Source organism: Eulemur rufifrons, chromosome 1, assembly GCF_041146395.1.
Source record: "Eulemur rufifrons isolate Redbay chromosome 1, OSU_ERuf_1, whole genome shotgun sequence".
NCBI lineage: Eukaryota > Metazoa > Chordata > Mammalia > Primates > Lemuridae > Eulemur > Eulemur rufifrons.
In genome coordinates this window covers 41,716,055-41,739,580 of record NC_090983.1, presented here as the reverse complement: position 1 = coordinate 41,739,580, position 23,526 = coordinate 41,716,055, and the positions used below count along the sequence as shown (strand labels likewise).

Genomic DNA, 23,526 nt, shown 5'->3' with positions numbered 1-23,526 from the left:
TAGTACCTCCAAACCATGAGATTTGGGGAAAGTCACTTAAGGGCCTTAGACTTTAGTTAAATTGTACTTAAAATAAGAAAGTCTGGCTAATGACATTTCTAAACAGTTTCCATTTCAAAAATTGTGAAGTTGTATCTTTTTTTTAATTGAAGAGCATCAGGGAGAAGAAAATGGATTCTATTATAAGGTTTTGGGGGAAATTTCCATTATCTCCTAATTACAGTAAAATACGGTGGGATATAAAAACCAAAGATTTATTGAGTACCTTCTCTGTGGCTGACACTATTCTCTTTTAACTCCTGTAAATGTGACCGTGACTTTGAGTTAGATTATGCAATTCTTGTTGGCAGTTATAATTGAAGAGTATCGTAGGGCACAGAATGAGTAAGGATGGAGTCTGGAACGGAATCTCGCCTGATTCTAAGCCATTGTAACACATTATAACTGCTAGCCTTGCAAAATGCTTTTTTCCTTTTCCCATCTATTTTCACATTCGAACTAAAATTTAGTAAACTAAATTTTGAACTGCAAAGGTCCTCTCATCCTCCAAGAATCTCTTATGTGAGAATACTGTTCCTCCTTGCCCCCTTTCCCACACAAAGCATTACCAAGGTCAATAGGAATGGTTTACTGTGTTTTACCTAGAACCTTACACATAAGTCCTGAATTCCAAGGGAAACATCTGAATGGATCAAATGAGTATGATCTGGTGATTAAGGAAATTTTCATATTTTTTTAGGTATATAACAAAGTGCAGATATTCTGTCTGAGTTTTAAAAAATAAAAATAAAAAAATAAGTCTGTAGAGGTGCGGTGAGCGCAGTAGCAACAACTAGGTCAAGGCTTTCTTGATAGAGGCTGTGAAGAAGGCATGTTTTACTCATATTCGTGTATTTCTTTTGACACTCCACCCACCCACCCCATTTAGCCGCAGATGTATTTTTAAAATTGTTAGGAAACTCATAGAGATAAGAAAAGGCGAATAGTCCTGATCCGGTGCCTCAGGGAGGAGGTTCAAAAGGAAACGCGGCGCGGGTGGGGGTGGGGTGGGGGACTGTGTCTGCTTCTGTCCTGGCTGGGGACAGGGTAAGGTATGGCCTGTCCTTTTTCAGACGGTTTCTCTCACATTCCGCCCTCTACCCACCTCCGGTTCTGCGTGCCCACGCGGGATAGCCCCGTGGGCCCAAAGAAAACCATGATCAGAAATTAAAGAAAGTCTGCGAGCTTGAACACGGGCGTCCCGTGTGGAAGTGTCCAAGGAGACCGCCAGAAGTGCGCAAGCCGGAGTCGGCCAGAGTTTCCTTCTGACCGAGAGGGGGAGCCCCGCGTTCCCAGCCGGGAGCGACCCGGAGTCCCGAGCCCCGAGCCCCAGCCGCCAGCGCCAGTTTTGGATTCAGCCGATTAGGAAGAGGAGGGAGGGGGCAGAGAGCACGAAGAGGGAGGGGACCAAAGCCGGAGGGTCCCGAGTCCAGCGCCGCGTTGACGTAGAGAAACTTTCCCTCTCGGCCACAAAAACGGCGCCCCGGCTGCGCCGGAGCGGAGATCGCAGGGCTGCGAGGACCCGGCAGCCCTCCACGCCCCTGCCCGAAGCCTGACCGGACTGCATCACTCCGCAAGGTACGGAGACACCGCGATTTATCTGGGTCCTCCCTGGCCGTGAGCCCGGCCTCCCTCCAGGTAGTGTGTAATCTCTCAGGGGCAGCGGGCGGTGGTCAGCCGGGGCCACCGGGGCCGGGGACGGAGGGCGCGGGGCTGCGCGTCGCCGCTGCCGCTGCCCGGCAGGTTGCAAAAAAATTAGGACAGCTAACGGGTCTGGGAGTCGTCCATCAAGAAAGGAGGCTAAGACCTGTTGACGCCTGCCATGGCAGTGCTGGAGGGATGAAGGGGGTGGGGGGAGCCCAACGAGGCTGGGGACGCGGCGGTCTCCGGGCTCCTGAAGCCTCCTTCGCCTTTTGTGGTAACTTTGGTCCGGGTGGCCGGGGCCGGTGGGCAGGAGCTGGAGGGAGGCTGTGGGGCGCCGGTGGATTAGCCCGGCTGAGAGTGAGTGGATCCTACAGGGCTGAGCAGGCAAGTCATCGCCGGGTCACAGCGAGGCGACCCAAGATCGAACTTCCAGCGTATCCTCCCTTTTGTTGGCTCGGGCAGAGAATGTGGGCATGGGGGCGGGGAGGCGCGAAGCTCCGAGGCCGGGCGAGGATACTTTAAAGCCCAGAGCTGGGAGGGCCCAAACTCAGAGGCGGCGTCCACATGGGTACCCTTTGGCTGGGCGGGTCAAGTAGCTCCTTCTGGAGGGCGCGAGGCGCGGCGGGGTGATGAGACCTGGGGCTCTAGCTCCGGCCGCCAGGCTCGCTCGGCCGGGTCCACTCCGCGTGGCCTCACTCACTACACGCATCAGAAGCCGGAGCAGTCGATTCTCTATTGTGCGGCTACTGGGGCTGCTGTGCTGACTTCCCTGTGTGCGGGAGGGAACTCTGGGCAGGCTGGTTTTCTTGGAATGTGTTTACAATGTTGAATGGGACTTGGACAGGAAGCTGGACGCTGCAGCTGGAGCTAGCGTGCCAAGGTAGAGTAAGGGAGACCTAGCTGGTGTTGGACTTGACGGGTCCACTTGGTACGCTGGGCAAACTCCAAGTGAGGGCTGGCAGTCAAGGTACCCCTCCCTAGGTCCTAGTAGTTTTTGCCAACTGAGGTCGCCTCACTTTCATTTGCGATCAGACATTTACACGGACTAATTCAGTCTGCAAGTTTGACAAAGTGTAATGCAATCAATTAGGAAAGATTTAATAAATTGTTTTGTGCCTGCTTTTAAAAAAGATGTTGCACCTACACTTGAGAATAAAAAGTTTTGGAGAGTGTTCTAGTTATGACTCCGCTTGTTCATTTCTGGGACTAGTAAGAGACCACGAAACTGACAATTTTGCGTCTGGAATTCCAAATGGGTGATTGGTGATTAGGTACTAAAGGAGGAGAAATTGTTAGAGTGAATGTTAGGAAGTAGAAAACTCTGAGGAGAATTGGAAATTTTTCAGATTCGCAAATCGCCCCCTTTCTCTACCAGTCTTTCCCTCCTTCCCTTCATAAGCAAGTAGCCTTGCTAGAAAACCCACCAGTTGGGAGAGTGCAGTCGCTGGCGACTACAAGCCTTGCTGGAAACAGCAGACAGGCTATGGTACTGCCCCACTGCATAATTAAAGGTCTCCTTGAGCTGTCCAGGAGTGTTTTCCAAGTTTTTACGACTGACAAGGAAAAAAAGAGAGGAACCTGGCCGGCAGCCAAACTAGACTGAGCTCAGTAGCCAGGCATGAAAGAGACTGGGGAAGTTGCAGGGGATAATTGGAAAGGGGCTGTTGGTTGTACTTGGGCTTAAACAAGGAGTTTCTTTTGCAATGAGAATTTTTAGGTGACTACGATCAGTCTTCTTGGCAAAAGATAAACTAAGCATAGAGTACACTTGGATATGACTGAGGAGATTAAAAGAAAGGCTTCGGGAGCAAAGTCTGACCCTTCCTTATCAGTGTTGCAGTGAAATAGCTGGGAGACTGTCACTGTTGATGCTGATCATACTGTGCAAATGCCACAATTTATTGCTATTTGTCTCCTTAACTTGGACTGGGTTTACTGCAACTTCCATCCCTTGACCTTGACCTTACTTCTTTGTTTTCATAGTAGTAAGAATTGAAGACTTGGGCTTTGAGCAGATGGTTTCTACCTAAATTGAATAATTCAATTAGGTATTCTCAAATAGCACGGATTTGGGTCATGGAATTCAAGTGGAAAATGTATCCAGCATGTCTTTATGTTTGCCAAAAGTGATCCCAATAAATAGATCTTTCATCAGAAGAGGCAGAAGTTGGGATGATCTCAGTATTTCACACATTTGCCCAGTGCTTGAGGCCTTACTGCTTCCTAATTCCAGACCAGCCAGGGACTCAAAGCCTTAACTGCAATTCAGACACTTCTTTTTATGTATTACAGTTGTTTATGTTTCATCTCTCTTTTTTTTTTTTTCAGGGAGGTAGGTCTACTCTTGTGGTCTTGGGGTTGAGTGGTAAAAAACACTAATGTGGTTTGTATTTCCTTTGGATTTGTGAGTTTGGGATTATGAATATCAGCCTGCTCTCTGAGATTGACTTTATGAATCACCCTCAGCAAAGTGATTTCCCTGACTATGTTTCAGTTTTTCCACTTGCAAAGTAAAGAAACTTTTTTGGGGTACATAATTACAAGCTTATTGTGAGAATTAAAGAGACGAAATAATGTTAATAGGCTTTTAGACATAAAGGTCACACGGTTTCTGACTCAGCTGACTCAGTTGAGTTTATGGAAATAAAATAGAAATATTTATAACTAGAATACACATATAATAATGACATATCTGTATTTAATTTATAAAAATTACTACTTGCACATTTTAATTATAGTTTTAGTTTAATCATAAATTTTAATTTTGAGGATATTGGGTGAGATTTTGTTATGGTTAAGGCTGAGTCATTTTCTCAAACAGAAAAGAACAATCAGCAAATTCATTTATTTTTATTTCAGTTTATATTTATACTTAAGACCAGTTATTTTTTAAGTCTACCTCAATTTTGCTTTTATGAGAAGTTACCAAATATATTTGCAGAATTTGGCTCCCTTCTCAGAAATAACACTTGAGAAGCTAAAATACATTTATGATGTACAAACTTTCTTTTCCCAATGGCCACAATAATTTTCTTAAGAATTTAGAGGATAGATTTTAGAGCTGTTCGTTAATTGACTCAACCAATATTTGTTGCATGATTTTTATGCACCATCAGGCCTGTATTCAAATCTCAGCACTGAAATTCTCAGCACTGTGATTTTTGTATATGTTAATTTACCTCTTAAACATTCTACCAATAGATCATTTATTGTCTGTATCGATATCTATAATTTATGAACTTATTTGTTGATTCATAATTGTGAAATATTTAATTTTTAGTTTGACATGTCAGTTAGTAAAATATACTAACTATTTTTATAGTTTATTGTACTGTGTTACACTCATGGATGTTTAACTTTTTTTCAGGTGACTAGGTAAATTTATTAGAGAAAAAAGAATAAGTGTAGATTAATTGTTTCAAGGATAAAATCTTTTGGTAAAACACTTAGTCACAGCATTTATTTTTAGATTTTACATTATCATTGATAGTGAACCTATAAAAAGTAGGAGTATATAAGATATAGTAGTTGGGTTGAACTTATAGTCAAAATTACACTATGGGTACTTTTATTATATGAATCATCAAAGAACAAGTTAATGTTCAAGGATATATTAGGATAAAATATCCAATTTAGCGTTTGATTTTAAATTAAAATTCTTTAAAATCCTCCTCTCCATTGCTGAATAGTAGTTGATTTTTATTTAAATTTTATTTGGCAGAGTAATATATTTGTAACTCAATCTGCAATATTGCAATTTGTTTTCTAAAACCTCTAAAAGACAAAATAAAGTATTTTATTTGAATATAATAATGAATTCAAAGGTAGTTACACAAGTCAACTGCATGGCTGCTATGAGCCCTGGTCCCTAAACATATTTGAGGCTGGTGAATCTAATAGTGTTTGCTTTAATGCATTTAGAGATCAAGAAACTTAAACTTGTTCCTGTAGCAGCCTAAAATGTATTCAAATGGAAGAGGAAAAAAGGTTTAAACTTTGAACAGAGAAATCACTTCATTTCCAAACACTGATGATATGAAATTGAAATTAGGTCTTTATTTTTAAAGAGAATGGCTACAAGCCATTATTCCAGAGTAAAACTTAGAAAACAATGCTTATACTGTTTTCAGGCTCTGCAAGTAGCTAGTTTTTGTTTGTTTGATGCTTAGAAAATGTTTTCAGTCACTCTAATGATACTTACCCATGCATGATTATTTTTCTTCCGATGACAGTTAATTGACTCAAATATTGGGGAGGAGAGTAAGTGCCAATTTTCTGTTTACATTGAAATGGTATGGTTGTAGTAAATTTGAATTAGTTTTGTCTTTCAGTATTGTGTACTTAAGAATATTTTTGGAATGGCTGCTCTAATTCACTCACATAATATGAATAAGTGAGTTAACTTATGTAGACATTGTGATTTCCAGTATATTTTATGATACAGTGCAAAGATTAATATGGATTTTTGAAGGAGTTTGAATAACCTTATATGTATGTTCTAGGGTGCACCTAAGAGAGCACATCTAGATAGTAATACCTGCCTTTATTTCATGTTTGTTTTTGCTATTAACATTATATATCTACGTATCATTGTAATCACATGCCTTTTGATGAAGTTCAGAATAGATCTTGGAAACTTCCATGCCTTAAGGGACTAATCTCTGTGGGTGTCTTTCTCTTTGTGTCTGTGTCCTTTTCTGTCTCTGTCTCTTCCTCTATATGTGTGTGTATACTTACACTTATGACATATATATGTATATATATATATATGTTCATTAATGTTTCTCTATTTGTGCTTGTTATATTTATTCAAAGGAAAAATAGCTTCAATTAATTGATATTTTTGAGCCCAATTTTGACAATTACTTTAAAATACTTTTTAGATAACTAATGCTAGAGATCTTTAACCTTTCTTTTTTTTTTTTTTTCAAATTCTAATGATGTTTTTAGGCTTTTATTTATACCTGTTAAGGAAGAGAAAAATAGTGGGCATTATCTTCTGGCCACATTCTTGGTTATTGGCTTTAATGATGACATACTCATGGAAGCCCTTGCTACTCTTCTTAAGTAGAACACAGCCAGATGTGCAGTTAACTACCATAAGAAGGTGAATTCTCCACTGAGAAAGTAGATACTACTGATAAGGCACTATGGGGCCTTATCGGCCTTATAGGGCACTATGATGTGAGAATTGTGTATAAATGGTTACATTTTCCTGGTATTGTACAGCTTTTTCTTAATATTATCAGATGTTGGCCTATTTCCTGACACTTCACCCACCCATCCCTCAAGAATTTCAGGGATCTTAAGAAACTTTGTCAGAGCTACTAACCAAAAGCAAGATTGAACAACATGGGCTCAGTCTTTAGTCTACTGTCTTGTAGAAATAAAGATGGTCATTTAAAAGCATAAGTAATCTGCTAACTGAATCATTAATGATTTGCCTATTTATAGTTATATAATATTTCATGAAATAATAACTAAGCTCTCCTCACTTGGTTTGTATTTAAATGAGGGAATGCCAATTTTAAACAGCATTTTAGCTAGAAAAAAAAATCCAACAGAACATCTGTGCTATGATAACAAACCTGCAAATTTGGGGTAACAGTTGACATAAAAGAATAAACTTGATTTTAGCTTCTTGATTCCTCTCATAGGCATTTACAACCATTTCTTAAGGTGTCATGTTTTCAAGTAAAATTATAACAGCTAATAGGTTCATTTACCCAGATTTCAACCTAGGTGAGTTAAAATAGGTTTGTAAGTGCTGGTAATAGTTTTATTTAAGAAAAAGAGTACTTTAAAGGTCACAGTGCATAGTTTTCTCTGTAATTTATTTCATTTTTGTCTGCTTTGAGGAACTGTGTAGTATTATAGAATTTTGGTTGGACTTTCCTATTATCTCCTTGAGGATGTGCATTATTATAATCATAAAAATGTTCAGCAGCCTAAATACTGATCTTTATTGGTAGTGTACATAAATACAGAGCAACTTTGGTTTGTTGGAAAGAACAATTGTGTAAATGAATTAATTTCAAAATAATTTATTTCTATGCTGTATATGCTTATTAAATATAATTAGTAAGAAGATGTTATTTATGCAGTGTAGTCTCTTAGAAGACAGTTTGAGAGAATTGTTAAGGAATCACATTTGAGTAAATAAATTGTATTTGAAATTATACAAATGCCATCTGAAATGGCAAAGCTCTGTTAATATTTTGGATATGTAAAGTAGTATTACTTTATAATAAGAGTACTGTTATCTTGAATTTTTATTATTTGTTTTAATGCATTATCATGGATATATAGGATACATAGGAGAAAAGCTTTTAAAATTCTTAACAGCCAACCAATATGAGTTCTCATATTGATAATATTACCTTTAATTCTTTTAAAGGAAGAACTACGACTAAATTTGTAACATCTGAGTTATCCTAGGCTTAATTACTTACATTAAGTAGACTAGGAAATTTATGATTAATTTGGAAAAATGAAATTTCCTAAGTATTGCAGATGAGGGTTTAAAGAACAACAGTTTAGGCTTGATATATTAAATCTTTCTTTGGGACTTGCTTATTCAATGAGATTTCTTCTTTATTCAATGATTTTCTGTTAAGTTATATAACTTTATAATCTTCTTCCCCCACCCCCTTCTAATTCTGGAAAATGTAACTATGTTTAAACTTATTACTCATGTTTAAACTATGAGTCTGCAAATAAAGGGATTCCAATATGATCCAGCTGAATTTGATATGTATTTATTGACTATCACTTACTTTTCTTGTGATCGTGTCCTTTATTAGTAGTAGGTAAGAGACCTATGTCAAATTAACTTAAATAGAACTTGGTGTTTCCATGTAATTCTTATGTACAATGGAGAGGATGTTGAGGGAGTAGGGACGGGGAAGAGGGATATTCACCAGTGTGAAGGGAAGCAGTGCATGGAAAGAAGGTGTGCAGGTGATTCTTAGACCGAGTCACAAAGGACGAGGGTGAATTAGGCAGGTAATGCAGGGGACAGTTCCAGATAGAGCAGGTGGGAATGGCAAGGAGCCAGGAAACCATAAAAATGGTTTAGCAGAGCATCTTTGTGGATTTTAGAGCTATAGACATGTTTCTCCTTTCTGTCTTCATGTTCCTGATCATAATCATTAGCAATTACATGTAAGCACTTAAGAATTTTAACTGGGGTGGGGCATGGTGGCTCACACGTATAATCCTACCACTTTGGGAGGCCATGGTGGGAGAATCACTTGAGGTCGGGAGTTTGAGACCAGCTTGACCAAGAGTGAGACTTCATCTCTACAAAAAATAGAAAAATTAGCCTGGCATGGTGTCACGTTCTGTAGTCTTAGCTACTTGGGAGGCTGAGGCAGGAGGATCACTGAAGGCCAGGAGTTTGAGATTGCAGTGAGCTATGATGATGCCATGTATTTTAGTTGGGGGACAGAGTGAGACCTTGTCTCAAAAAAAAAAAAGGAATTTTAGCTGGATTAATTGTCTTGTAAAACTGCCGTCTTATTTTTCTTTCTTTTTCCATTTCTCCAGATCTAACCAACATATAATTGGAATTACAAGGAGTAGGTTGTGCTTTCTATTTCACATTTATATTTAATTTTAGGACATGTAAATTAAAAAATCTTTTTCACAGTATTTGTATTTGGAGGGATTAAGATTTGGCTGGGAATCTTCTCTTACAGTGCTGGTTATTTTTCATATATAAAGAATGGATATGTTAAATAGTTCCTTGTATCTCCTACCTGGTAATAAGTAATCATGACAGTATTAACAAATTTTTCTGAATAATATTGAAAAAAAATACTTTCTGTACTTACGAAAATGTGATATTTTTTCTGTGCATCATTGGGATATTTAAGGTTATATATTTGGTTATGTGATATAGATTATTTAATGACCATTATTGATGAAAAATTTAAATGTGTGCTGGGTGTTTTAAAAATTAGAATTTAGAATACATACAACTGTAACAAATTACTCTGTTATGAAGGGAACCCATAATTATAACATATATAGCATAATTTGTTGCCATATATTCCCTTTCTTCTTTTTACTTGGCTTCATAATCCTTGAGATACATCTATTTTAAAATTACCTTCTTATTGATTTTTTATTTATTTGAACCAATGAACTCTACTTTATTTTTGAAATATATGACCAGAGCAGTCTCTTTAAACTTATTAATTGGAAAAAATTAATATAGAGAGCTTCACACTCAAATTAGTTTAGTAGGTCAAGACTACCTTAAAATTCCAAGGGATGGGACTAAGGTGATAGTTTTATACTAGAAAATTGACAATATCTTCAAGACCACAGTGAAAGAGAACTCTCTTTTAGTCTCTTTCTAGCTTTTGGTTCTACTTTGTGTTTCCTATAATGGTAAACACCAAGCACCATGGACACTTCTTTGCTTCCCTCCCTTGTTGAATTTCTAGATTCCCTTTTAACGACACTGAATGGCAGTGCCTTACTCTAGGTATGATTCATTACCTGACATTAACTCTCCTTTCCATTTCATGCATTTCCATTTGTAAGAAGCACATTTTCACTTCTATGAGCCACACCTTCCTTGTATTGTGGCAGACACTATAGGTTGTCCACACAAATCCGTTCCTTATTCCTCTTCTCTGGTATTGTTCAGCTGTCCACTCTTCCCCACACAACTCAGGGGAAAGCAATCCCACTCCTCAATCAAGTAAAATTTAGATAATGTTAGACTAATAATCATGGTGTTTCTATTCCTCTTGGCAGTGATTAGTTATTGAGATGACACTTGATACGAAATGACATGATTAGGGGAAGGTGGGGGTAGAAAATATTTCTTTACACTTAGCAAGGGAACATTGGATGAGAAAGCTTATGTCAGTTCTTAATAGTGGTCCTGTCTGGAATAGTTGCTACAGGGATCATCACCAGGAGATCCAGCTTGAGGCCAAAATAAATGCATTAAAGATGGCATAAAAATATGAAGAACTTAGGTATTTGATGGAATTGTTGGGTTCCTGAATCAACTTACCATACTTCTGGATTTATTGTTGTGTGAGATAATGAACTTCTTCATTTTTCAAATCAACTTGAATAGATTTCCAGTTACTTAAAATAGAAAGTATCCTAATTACAGCTGTTGTTAAGTGGTATCTTAATTTTATAAATAAACATTTTAGAAGTAGCAGTTTAGAGTATTAAAGAAATTTTATATACTACTTAGTATATAAAATAGTAAACTAGTACTATTAGTCTGTAAAATTGTAAACTAGTGCTATTAGTCTGTAAAATATATTATTATTCAAGTCACCAGATACTATGGTTTTTAATACAGTAAATATATCAATCATCTTGTTAACTAAATTTGTTGATATGAACAAATTCATCAGCAGATGGAGGCAGTAAAAACTGGGAGTAATCTAACAGGTTCAGACAATAGATAACTCAATAAAAAAGAAAATAATTTGAAATATAAATTCATAATCCAGTCAATTCACAAAATTACACCATTTATTGGTTATGTGGTATCTTTAGTTTATCGGAAATGGTAAATGTACATAAAGAAATGTTAATGGAATCTCAGTGCCTGGCCTGAGTAATTTAAAATTTGTAGTCTGATGTTAAAACAAATTTATAACTATTTAAATATAAAAGATAAAGCTGAAAGGAGTAAAATTAAAGAAAACTGTGAACTGTAGATCCATTCACAGAGGTATAAAAAATCCAGTCATATAGGGAACTTTTAATTGAGAGCTAGTGACAAAGATTTTCTTCTTGACCAAACCCTGGTCAGGCTCTTCTGAGCCCTCTTCTCAACTAGGCCTCGACTTTTGGGCTTCTGTGTTCAGTTTAGCCATCCTCAGTATCTGATCACTCTATAACTAATCGGGTCCCTTACCCTCTGCCATTTCCCAGATGATGTCTGATCACCCTCACCTGCATTCAGCAAGAATCCCGTTCTGTCAGTTTAGTGAGACTCCTCGTTTACCTGTGATGTTTACTCTTAGTAATTTTTCTTCCATTGCCTTTCTTCCTGCTTATTGGCTGTAAATTCCCACTTTTCCTTGTTGTATTTGAAGTTGAGCCTAATCTCTCTCCTGCACTGCAAAACCCCACGGCAGTGGTCCCTGCACCTATTGTCCTGAATAAAGTCTGCCTTACTGTTCTTTAACAAGTGTTATGAATAATTTTTTTCTTTAACACTAGTTTTCTAAAACTCTAGTTCACTAGAATCATTAGCAATCTAATTATTTTCTGCCACTAGTTTCTTGATTTAACTTTTTTGATGACTTAGCATTATGCATATTGATTTTTGTAAAGTGCTCTATCAAAGTATGGAGATATAAGTGACTCTTTGTCATCTTGCTCTAAAGGTGGTAGGAATTACCCAAAGCTAAGAATTGACAAGAGCAGGAGTGAAATATATTTTAGGGTATATTCCTATCCTTAGCAAAAATAGTCACCCAAGTAGTTTAAGCAGGAGGTAGAGGCAAGCAGACCAGGAATAATCCAACAGGCTCTGAGAACAGGAAAGGGTCACCAGGGTAGGTTTGTTGAGAATGAGGGAGTGTGAGAAATAGACAACTAGAAGGTGATGTGGGCAGTCCAGATGAAGGCAGTTGAGGAAACGGTAGGTGGGAATGTTACAGATGCTCAAAGCCTGCAGTAAAACAGTGTAGGAAAGGGGTCACTGGCCAAGAAAGAGCAAGGCTAATGTATTAGAACTGATACCAGTGTGGATGTTGAAAGCATGGAAATTGAGTTGCAAGGGGACATAGCCAATAACCTGAGGAAAGTAAAAGACATCAGAGGAGCAGTTACTGATAGAGACATCTAAAGTAACAAGATCTCCTGCACTAGTGTAATTGAGACGTGCACATTCGTTTTTTGCATAAGAATGCAATAAACATGCTTGAGATGCTTCCTCTATGAGATCATGACCTTCATTCATAGCAACTTTAAGGAAGTCACCACACTGGGAAAGCTAGGCAAAGGAGAACAGAGAATACAAAGTGCTGCAATTCTCAGAGGATTATTGTTCTTTTAGAAGTTGTTGTTTAGGGATTGTCCTGGGGCCTCCCTTTCTCCTTACAGAATAGGGGTGCCCTTTGGCCTTTCCTTGGTTTACAAGGGAACCACATTCTTTGGGTTTTTGAATGTGAAGATAGTATTGGTATGGAAATTTTCATAAAGGGTCTTTGCTTATTTGCTTGGGAAATTTTAATAGAAAATATAACTTGACTCACAGCAGATATAAAATGAGGGATAGGGTAAGTATCCAGATAATTAAATTTACAACTCCCACGTGTGCTAAAATAATCATATAAAGTAAAAATAGCAGCCCCCTTAATTTGTCTCTATATTAGGATCTTCCTAGCTTCTGTACCCTTTCTTTTATCTATTTTCTTATGTCTGTGAGTCCACATCAAAAAAGGATTTTTTGAACAAGAGAGTACAGATAGCAAGAATATCACTTACAGAGTACTCATTATACTAAATGTTGTACTAAATGTTTTTTATAATTTACAGATGATAAACTTTTTAAAGTCTGCACAGTGAGCAAACAATGGAACCAAGGTAGATACTAGAATGGGAAGTAATGCATCTTAACCACCGTACTAGCTGTCAGAGTGTGCACTTGGGTGCCAACAGTCCCCCTAGAAGATTAGGCCAGCTTTGGTAGTTCTCTTTACTAGTGAGAATGTGACCCCTTTGAATAACCTGAATTCCCAGACTCCTGACTGGTGCTTGATTCCTTCTTTTTTGCCGCTATCATAGCACAATGAGCTGCTCATCTCCCACTCTTAGATATAGCAACTTGTAACTCTTATGTGATAAGGTATTTGTTCATTTTACCCTGTTTAGTTAGATAAAGCATAAAAATTAACCCATTGACTAAGTTGTGCCTGCATAGTACTTTGACTTTTGCCTGCTTTGATTTGTTAGGAAAGTTAAAATGTTGTGTGAAATAGTCTGACTTTTTCTTAATCCCATTTTCCCCTCTGATTTTGCCAAACAATAATATTTAGGTAAGTAAAGTCTAAGATATATTAATAAAATCACTAATATTATTAGTCTCTAACTGTCTGACACATGCTTTTAACTTAAGTATTTGACATTTGTCTTCATTGAGATGGACCAGATAATCTCAAAAAACATTTTAGTGCTTAGGATAGTCTAAGTTTTAATTTTATAAATAGTTTTTTTAAAAACTAAAACCAATTTTTAAATCAAAATACTGTATTCAGTTTTAGCAGTTGATTTCATCATTTGGTCTTTTTTTGTAAGTTTAAACTGTTAGACATTTGATCTCTTATGGTATTTGTAGCTTGGGTATTATGAGAAGGTTCTCTTGGCAGGGGATTTGACATAGTCTAGTTGTTAGGGAAGACTTCTTGGTGGAAAGCAGTGAGAGCATGGAGAGAGTGGTTTAAGCATGTAGGCAGGAGGAGAGTATATGGGTCAGCCACAGAATTAGAAGACTGACAATAGAGCTAGAGTATGGAGTGGAAGGGAAAGAGGCACTAGAATTGCTGGATATGAAGCCAGAGAGGCAGGAACCAATCTTGTAAGACTTTATAATCCAGAGTTTAAGCTTCATTCTAAGAGCAGTTGGAAAATCTTAAAGGATTATAATGGGGTTGGTGACCAGATGTCATCTGCATTTTAGAAAGATGGATACTGTGCCAATATGTCTAGGCAAGAAAAGGTGTAAACCTAATTTAGAGGAATGACAATAAGAAATGACTTCATTCCAGAGATATTTAGGAGAAAATAACTTTTTGTATTTTCTGTACATTTGGTAATTTGTCAATGATTGTGAAAGGTAGACAGGATATAGGCAGGAGGATGGTGTAAATGCTGATTATGAGGTCTCTAATTTTGGCAACTTGGGTGTTTGTACCATTCATCAACAGAATAAATATAGTAGAAGCAGAATTATGAAAGGAAAAGAATGATCTCAATTTTGAACACATTTTGATGTGCCTCTGAATCATTCTGTTGTACATGTCCAGAAGGCATTTGATATGTGTAGGTCCAGAGCTAAAAAGTTTGACTTGGGCTGGTGATGTATGCACTTGTGTGTGTGCGTGTGTGTGTGTGTGTGTGTGTGTGTTTACATACGCAGAAGCTTTTAGGTTTCAGATTACAAATGTGAGTTTTTGGCTTAAAAAGGATAACTAAAGCAAAGGTTTACACAGTGGGAAGAAGGCCTGTGATGTGGGTCAGAAGAACACTATTATTTTAACCAGGGTAGAAAAAGCAAAGCCTACAAACAACGCTGAGAAGGAATGACCAATAAGGAGGAAGAAAAGCAGGAGACTGTGATGTTGTAGAAGCTAAGATAAAAAGGAATGTTTTGAGAAGAAGCAGGTGATCAACAGTGTTAAATAGTATAGAAAGCTCAAAAAAAAAAAAAAAAACAAAAAAAAAAAGAAAGAAAGAGAAAAGAAAAAAACTACAGTATCTATTGTATTTGACATGAAGGCCATTAGTGACTGGTGAAAACAATTTTGGTGAAATTGTGTATGTGGTGAGTTGTGGGAGTACAATGAATATTGGAAACAGTACCCAGAGACAACTTTTTTTCATGGGCTAAATCTGTGTATGGAAAAAGAGACATTGTATGGAAACAGAATGGGACTTGAATTACACTACAGGGAAGATTTCTTTAATATGGGAGAGACCTCATTATGCTTAGAGCAGGTTTGGCAAATAAAATCTCGGAGAGACTAGGAAGTACATATAAAATTAAATCATGCTGGCTGATTGGTACTGTGGTGAATTTAAGAATTTAAGTGCATACCCTCTGAAGTGAGCAGTAACTCCTTAATTCTGTCTAACCCTAGATATGTGTGAATGTGGACTGACTTGTTACATCTGCCATCGTGGGGAATAGAACAAATGCAAATTGGGATAGTTTATCAGAATACCAAGAAATACTGAGGACCAGTTGAGATTGGTGACTTGTACTTGTTATGGTTCTGTGACTTTTCCTCCTAGATATTGGTGAGTTATGAGGAAAAAAACTGATTCTTTCCTGAGTGAATACAATATAAAATTAACATAGTGAGGAAGTTTTAAGTTGTGTGCTAGAAGTTGGTTAAAATAATGAACTAAGGATTGAACTATTAGAAGAGAAGAGAGAGGGAGGGGAAAGATTGATAGGGAAAGGAGAAGTGACTAAGGAATAAAGAGATCCTATGCATTATAGGAGTTCATGGTCAGAATTTTTGTTGTTAGAGGTGTAGTAGTTCTAAGTGATAAGACCAGTGGATTATTTGCCTGAAGAAGAAAGGAGGGGAAGATGTTGAGAAACTGAGAGCCAATATATTGGATGAGTGTTCCACATAGGTTTTGGAAGTCAGTTCTAATTGACATATTTCAATTAAACTATAAATATGAACACTTATATTTGTAGTAATGGAAACAGGTACTGCAAAGATGGGTAGGTTTGGGAGCATAGAGGGATTGCATGCTTGGAATGGATCTTAGAATTCTCGTGAATTTCGGGCCTGGCGTGGTGGCTCACGCCTGTAATCCTAGCACTCTGGGAGGCCGAGGCGGGTGGATTGCTCAAGGTCAGGAGTTCGAGACCAGCCTGAGCAAGAGCGAGACCCCGTCTCTACTAAAAATAGAAAGAAATTATACGGACAACTAAAAATCTATATAGAAAAAATTAGCCGGGCATAGTGGCGCATGCCTGTAGTCCCAGCTACTCGGGAGGCTGAGGCAGTAGGATCGCTTAAGCCCAGGAGTCTGAGGTTGCTGTGAGCTAAGCTGACGCCACGGCACTCACTCTAGCCTGGGCAACAAAGTGAGACTCTGTCTCAAAAAAAAAAAAAAAAAAAAAGAATTCTCGTGAATTTCCTAAATGGCTTGTTGAATTGTGGACGTGAGCATGTGGGAAGTAGAGCGGAAATGAACACAGTGGACTTGGCATCATGATCACAGCTGGCCAGCTGGCTTGTAGGCACCTAGTGAGTTCCTCTTTGGGTACCCCAGTGTCTTTGTAAGCTTAGGCTGTCATAACAAAATGCTATAGACTGGGTGTCTTAAACAGAATTTTTTTTTCCTCATAGCTCTGGAGGTTGGAAGTTCGGGATCAGGGTGCCAGCACAGTCAGGTTCTAGTGAGGGCTCTCTTGGCTGTGCTGCCTTCTTTCTGTGTCCTCTCATGGCAGGGCAAGTTGTGGGGGTTGGAGGAGAGGAGACAGAGAGAAAAAAAAAGCACGCAAGCTATTTGATGTCTCTGTTTATAGGGATACTAATCCCATCATAAGGGTCCCACCCTTAAGACCTCATCTAAACCTATCTTCCGTAGGCCCCATCTCCAAATACCATCATATTGGAGGGTTAGGGCTTCAGCAAATAAATTTGGGGGGAGACAATTCAGTCCATAACACTGGGAAATACATTGGGTTCACTTTGGGAGGGGGATGAGATTTTATTTGTTGCGTAGGTGGGTTTTTGTTCTAGTTATGTGCTAAGAGCCTACTTTTATACTCTTATGTACTACTAAATTAGCACTTCACATTTTAGAGTATTTGATACCTGAAACACATATTTATCAATATTCACTATAGTTCTGCATGGTTAGTAAAAGGCATTAGGTTACATTAGAAATAGTCTGAGCTTTGATTTCTTTGGAGATAGAAGTTGCCACTTACAAAAGAGCTGGGTGCTCTTTAGTAGGTAAACTAATTGCACGCTGCTTCTCTTTCATAACCTATAGGACAGAGCAGACAATAACTCTATGCAAGTTTCTGGAGAGGATTAAAAACATGACTGATGTGTGTAGCACAGTGGCTACACAGTGGTGTTTTTTATGTGGTCAATATATGGTAACTACTGTTACTATGTAGTTAAAGCATAATTTTGGTACTGTTAAACTTTACAGTAAAATTGTATGTTATTTTCATTTTGATTAACAAATGTGCTATTTTATAAAAATAAATTTATCCTCAGTGATAAATACAAATGGAATCACTTCAATTTAATATGTCATTTGTGACTTACAAAAGATAAAAATTTAGAAGGATACAGGATTAGTTTCTGTTTTGATGTGTCTTCATCAAAAACTTATATATTTTCAGAAAAATACACCCAAATTTTAAAACATTGTATAATTTGAACTGAGATACATCTTCTCTTTTGAGAATTTATTTTTATAAATGAAATATGGTGGAAAGAAGTTTGTAATTTAAAATATTAATATGAAACAAAATTAGAAACCCCAAATCCTAAAATTATGTAAGTGAAAACTACTAAGTTTTTTGGCATATATGGATCAATACTTTTTTCTTAATTGTATAATTAATTCATGCTGTTGAAATACATTTAAGACTATTGAAGTTTAGGATAATGGAAAAAGTTAGTGTCCCTTGCTGTTTTGATGACATTTTTCTTTATTGTTTGTTTATACTTGAAATCCTGTTGCACACATTGGTTTCTAATTTAAGGTTTTTCACATACTATTCTGTGAGGTACAGCAGGTGATTTAGGTGTATGCACTGGTATGGGGGCAGGAAGAACTTGAGGAGTCCTGTAGATACCATTTCATGATGTCAGATTCATAATGGTATTGAAGATAAATGTGGAGTGCCATGGATTGATAACATCGAAACAGAAAATTAGTAATCAGAGAAACATAACTCCTTTGGCAGTGGTTTCTGTTGGAATCACGAGGCCTGAGAGCTTTAACCAGTATACAGATGACTGAGCCCGAAGGAAGGATGAGTGCGTTATAAACTGGGTGTCACGCATGCTGGGCCTGGGCTTTTTCTCTCAGCACTCTCAAGACTTTGTTCATTTTTCGATGAAATAACTGTGTTCATGGTTACCAGAGGCCTCAAATCTGCATCGTTCAGGCCATTATTTTCTGGTGGCATGCATTAGCATCCACATGTGCTTGGACTAGGCTGATTTTGGTTGTGAGACTACACTGTGTTTGTGAGTCTCTTCCTGACATCTGCATGGGCATTAAAGTAACTTAGAACTCATGGATGGAATCTATTGTTCAGGTTTGGTATTTAAAATGCATCATTTCCATCAGGGGCTAATGGAAAACTGCATTCTGCTCTGTAAATTTGCATGGGAAGGCCATTATCACAGAAAAGTCTTTAAAAAACTAATTCTCCGCAGTATTAAAATGAAAACCTTAGAAAATTCTGCTTTTGACCATTTTTTCTCCCTAACATTTTAAAAAGAAATTCTCCCTGGTTAAAATTTGGAAAATGAATATATGAGTTAAAGAAAAAGAGAGAGAACAAAGCCATGAAGCAGAAATGCACTGGAACTTTGTTTTATTTATGTACCTCCCATTATATCTTATATACTGAACTTTGGGAAGAAAAGATGAAATGAAGTATGTAGTCTGTGGGTAGTTATAGAATGCCCAAGATGAGTTATTGAAGACTTACTGAGATACAGATAAACCTGGCTCCTTACCAGATGTTCCCATGGTGTGTAGTTTTGCTTCTAGTTCCATCACTTATTACCTAAAGGTTCTTTTTAGCTAAATAAGAAATTATTTAACATCTCTGGATTCTTTTTTTCTTGAATGTAAAATGAAGATAATGGCATGAATCTTGTATGCATCACTGAGAGGTATAAAAGAGAGAATCTACAGTGGCACCTACACATTTTCATGGAACCTTTCTTGTGTGTTCCCTTCCTTGGCGCCAAAGTTGTTGGAGTTCATGCTATCTCTGTTGGGTTTGGAGAGCAGGCAGCATCAGGTTTTCTTCTCCCTCTATCAAATCACCATGAAGCTTCTGAAAATCCATAGTTAACTTTTCTACTCTTACTTCGTTGTTTTTGAAAATGTTCCTTTTCACAGTTTGAATCCAGTGGCATTTTTCTTTTCAATCCTATATTTTAAGAGATTTAGCATCACATCACAAATGATCTCTATCTTAAGAAGAAATTAAGTTATGTTATCTTGAGGTTCCAACTCAGTATATGAAAGCAGGTTCTGATAATGGATCAAGATTGGTTATTCAATAATGATGTTCTGTTATAAACCCCACTGGAGAAAGGCTGAATAACTGTGGGTCAGGGATACTGTAGAAGAGTATCTTGTAATTTGTCTGTAGCTTGAAACATTTAATAGATAGATTTCTAAAGTACAGCTGTGATAATTCAAATCAGAATGGGTGATCAATCTCCTGGAATAATATTTGTAAAATAAAGGGGAGCCAATAATTGTATACTAAGTGGATTAAAGCTGCTGAGTTGCTATTTTTACTCATGCAGATCTTTATTCATTCGACATACTTTTTAAAGTTTATTCTTATGTGTTAGCCACTGTGCTGAACTCCTCCAAAGTATCCTTAATGGCAGGAAAGAATGGATTTACACACTGAATCTGTCTGCTGCAAGTGCAATTCATTTGAAGTCTTAAATTCATTTGAAACTTAACTTCTACTCCATAAAGTTTGTTTTAAAGTAAAATTAATATATTTTGATTACAATGAGGCAATTCCTATCTTCTAGGAATAGGGAGTGTTAATCCTGTGACTTCATTTACTCCTGAGCACAATGTTACATTTTCCTAAATGTTTATGTGCTTCTGTTAGAGTTCGATGGCTATGGGCTTTGGGGAGCCATTCAAGATTTTTAAAATGTCTAATCATCAGAGAAATGCAAATCAAAACCACAATGAGATATCACTTAACCCCAGTGAGAATGGCCTTTATCAAAAAGTCCCAAAACAACACACGTTGGCGTGGATGCGGAGAGACAGGAACACTCATACACTGCTGGTGGGACTGCAAACTAGTGCAACCCCTGTGGAAAGCATTATGGAGATACCTTAAACAGATTCAAATAGACCTACCATTCCATCCAGCAATTCCATTATTGGGCATCTACCCAAAAGAACGTAAGTCATTCTATGACAAAGACACCTGCACCCGAATGTTTATAGCAGCACCATTCACAATCGCAAAGATGTGGAAACAACCCAAATGCCCATCAATTCATGATTGGATTAGTAAATTATGGTATATGTATACCATGGAGTATTACTCAACTATAAGAAATAACAGTGATACGACATCTCTTTGGTTCTCCTGGAGAGAGTTGAAACCCATTATATTAAGTGAAGTATCCCAAGAATGGAAAAACAAGCATCACATGTACTCACCAGAAAATTGGTTTCCCTGATCATCACCTAAATTCACATCTGGGAATGATACCAATCGGATATCAGACTGAGGTGGGGGGGTGGGGGGAGGGGATGAGTGTGTGCCTACATGATGAGTGCGTTGCGCACCATCTGGGGAATGGTCACGCTTGAAGGTGCTGACTCGGGGAGGGGGGGTGCGAGGAGAGGATGGGTATATACCCACATGATGAGTGCAATGCGCACTGTCTGGGGAATGGACACGCCTGGAGCTCTGACTTGGGGGGATAGGCGGTACATGGGCAACATACGTAACCTGAACTTTTGTACCCCCCATAATAAGCTGAAATTAAAAAAAAAGATTTTTAAAATGAATAGGAGGAAGAGAAAAAGAGGGAAAGAACATGATAAACTTTGCATTTATGGAACTTCACATGTTTGGGCAAGACAGAATGAAGAGGTATGAAAATAAAATCATAAATTAGGAAACATCAAAATAGTCTGGATTAGAGAAGATAAAGATGGTATTTCTGAATTTAAGAGATATCAATGAGGTTGAAGAAGAATGATTTGGGATGGTATTTAATTTGTAGAAATTGTTGGCTGATTGGATGTGAGCATTTCAGAGAGAAGGAATAGAGAGGATCATGTGTAGATTGCAAGTTTGCTTGACTGTATAGATTGCAGTAAAATTCACCAAGACAAGGAAATACAGGATGAAGAACATGACTGAAGAAAAAAACTAAGCATTTTACTTTGCATTTTTAAAGGTGTTTTGGAGACATTTAGGGAGAGATGCTATATGGTGAGTTGGATATGCCATTTGGAAATAGGGGGAAATCCTGAGATGGAGATAAAGATTTAAGACTCATCAGCCAGGAGGGGATTGTTAGTGCCATGTCACCAGACCCTGGATAAAATTGTTATTTGAGAGGAATCAGAAATTGAGAAGTAGCAAAAGATACTGAGAAGAAAATCTGAACACAAAGTTTCTATGCCAAAGGGACATCTTAACCCCCATAAGAGGGAGATAATAGAGGTCTAAACTAGGATCGTTTTAGAAGAGGTAGAGAAGGAAGGAATGACTTGAAAAAAGAACTATTCATTGTTAAAGACAAAATTGCATCTAATATTCGTCAGATGTTTCTAGAATTGGTCATCTTAGCTGGCCAGGGCTTTGTGTTCATTTTTGGATTATGACTTTCCATATTAACACAGATCCATACCAGAAATTGAATAGAGATTTCTATGGCTTGACAAAATGAGTATTGATCCTTGGCCAAAGGGTGAGAAATTGTGGCCCTCCAACCCAAGGAATTATGTCTAATTTCCCAGAGAATATCTCTGCAATTTGTTTCCACAGAGCCATTTTTAAAGGTAACCAAAATTATATTGTGGAGTTATGCTTTCCTGTTTGCAACTTGAAGCTGAGCTTTGCTGATTCTGATACCATTTTGAATTTGACCAATCGTTGAAAAGAAGTAGAGATACCTAGAAGTAAATATGAGTGGATGTAACCCATTTTAGCAAAATGGATTTTACATGATTACTAAAAATTATTTGCTGTAAAGTTGTATTAATATTTAGAAAGAATTTCTTTTATAATAAACAATATAAATGTTTGTGTATTTATATTTATAAACAAATATACTTATATATAAGTATAAATATATTTCTATAGAAGCATAATATATTATAAATATATATACATTGCATGCATAATACATAAGTTATATAAAATATATGTTTATACCTAAAATATATATACATTATATATAATATATGTTATATAAATATATATTTGTTATATATTATATTAATACATGTATACTTGACTAGAGTTAATATTATTAAACATTGTTTTCTTAAGTCAAACTGGCTTTTTACAAAATAATTCTGATGGAAAAACAACTGATAGAAATATAGCACTACTGACTCTACTTATATTGAGATCTTTTTAGATAGCTTCATCAATATAATTCAACATAACTGGTTTGCTATTGTCTTTCTGTTATGTTATGTCTCTTTATGTTTTTTTAAAAAACAAGGACTTTAGAAGATACCCAAGGCTATTAAATTGTTTTCTTCTTTTAAATTTCCATAAAGAGGAAAATTAAAAGCAAAAAAAGCATGTAAAAGAACCATTGTAAATTAACTTGATAAGACCCCATTCTTGGATCTAGTGGTAACATGTACGCTCAGCACTTTCTGTGGAGTCATGTTTTAGTGCATTTTTAGTTGTGGACTCTCTTGGTACCGACTGGATAGCCTTCAAATGATTTAACTTGTCTATGTAAAATGAGCTTTGGGGTTGAGAAAATCTCATCACAAAAATTCCTTAACAAAGCAAAGGTAGTACAGTAGAGTTTCTTTGTACTTGAGAAGCATTTTTTTAAATTGACATGTCAGACTTTCTCCTGTGCAAGGTTTTTTTCCTTCTTCTTCTTTTCAATTGTTATTATGTAGAGTGGAAAAAAATCTCCCATGTCTTAGTATCCTTACCTTTCTCTCCTCATTTGTCATGATTTAGTTTCTTTATCTTGCATATTCAACAACCTCTGTGCTTCCACTTTCTCTTGCTCCCGCAGCCCATAAGATCATTCCTCCAGTAAAATCTAGCAGTTCTTCACAGAACACTCCACACTTTCGTAAATCCTATTCTCTATCTAGAGTTCCTATTTGCTTTTTGAAAAATCTTAACCATTATTCAAA

General features: G+C 37.1%; 1 protein-coding gene and 1 pseudogene across 29 annotated transcripts in view; both read left to right on the top strand.

The window, feature by feature from the left end:
• Positions 1-1,327: 1,327 nt before the first annotated feature.
• Positions 1,328-23,526, top strand: part of GULP1 (GULP PTB domain containing engulfment adaptor 1) — a 254,223-nt gene continuing 232,024 nt past the window's right edge. For 13 of the 29 annotated variants that reach the window (XM_069469748.1, XM_069469809.1, XM_069469800.1 and 10 more), the window contains exon 1: positions 1,328-1,617. The gene's annotated coding sequence lies outside the window, so the exon portion shown is untranslated. Of the gene's footprint in view, positions 2,068-2,282; positions 2,632-23,526 lie in introns of those variants that run through there. The other 16 variants (XM_069469774.1, XM_069469727.1, XM_069469640.1 and 13 more) reach the window with 4 other exon arrangements.
• LOC138387326 (SIN3-HDAC complex-associated factor pseudogene) overlaps positions 1,879-23,526 on the top strand; it is a 43,806-nt pseudogene continuing 22,158 nt past the window's right edge.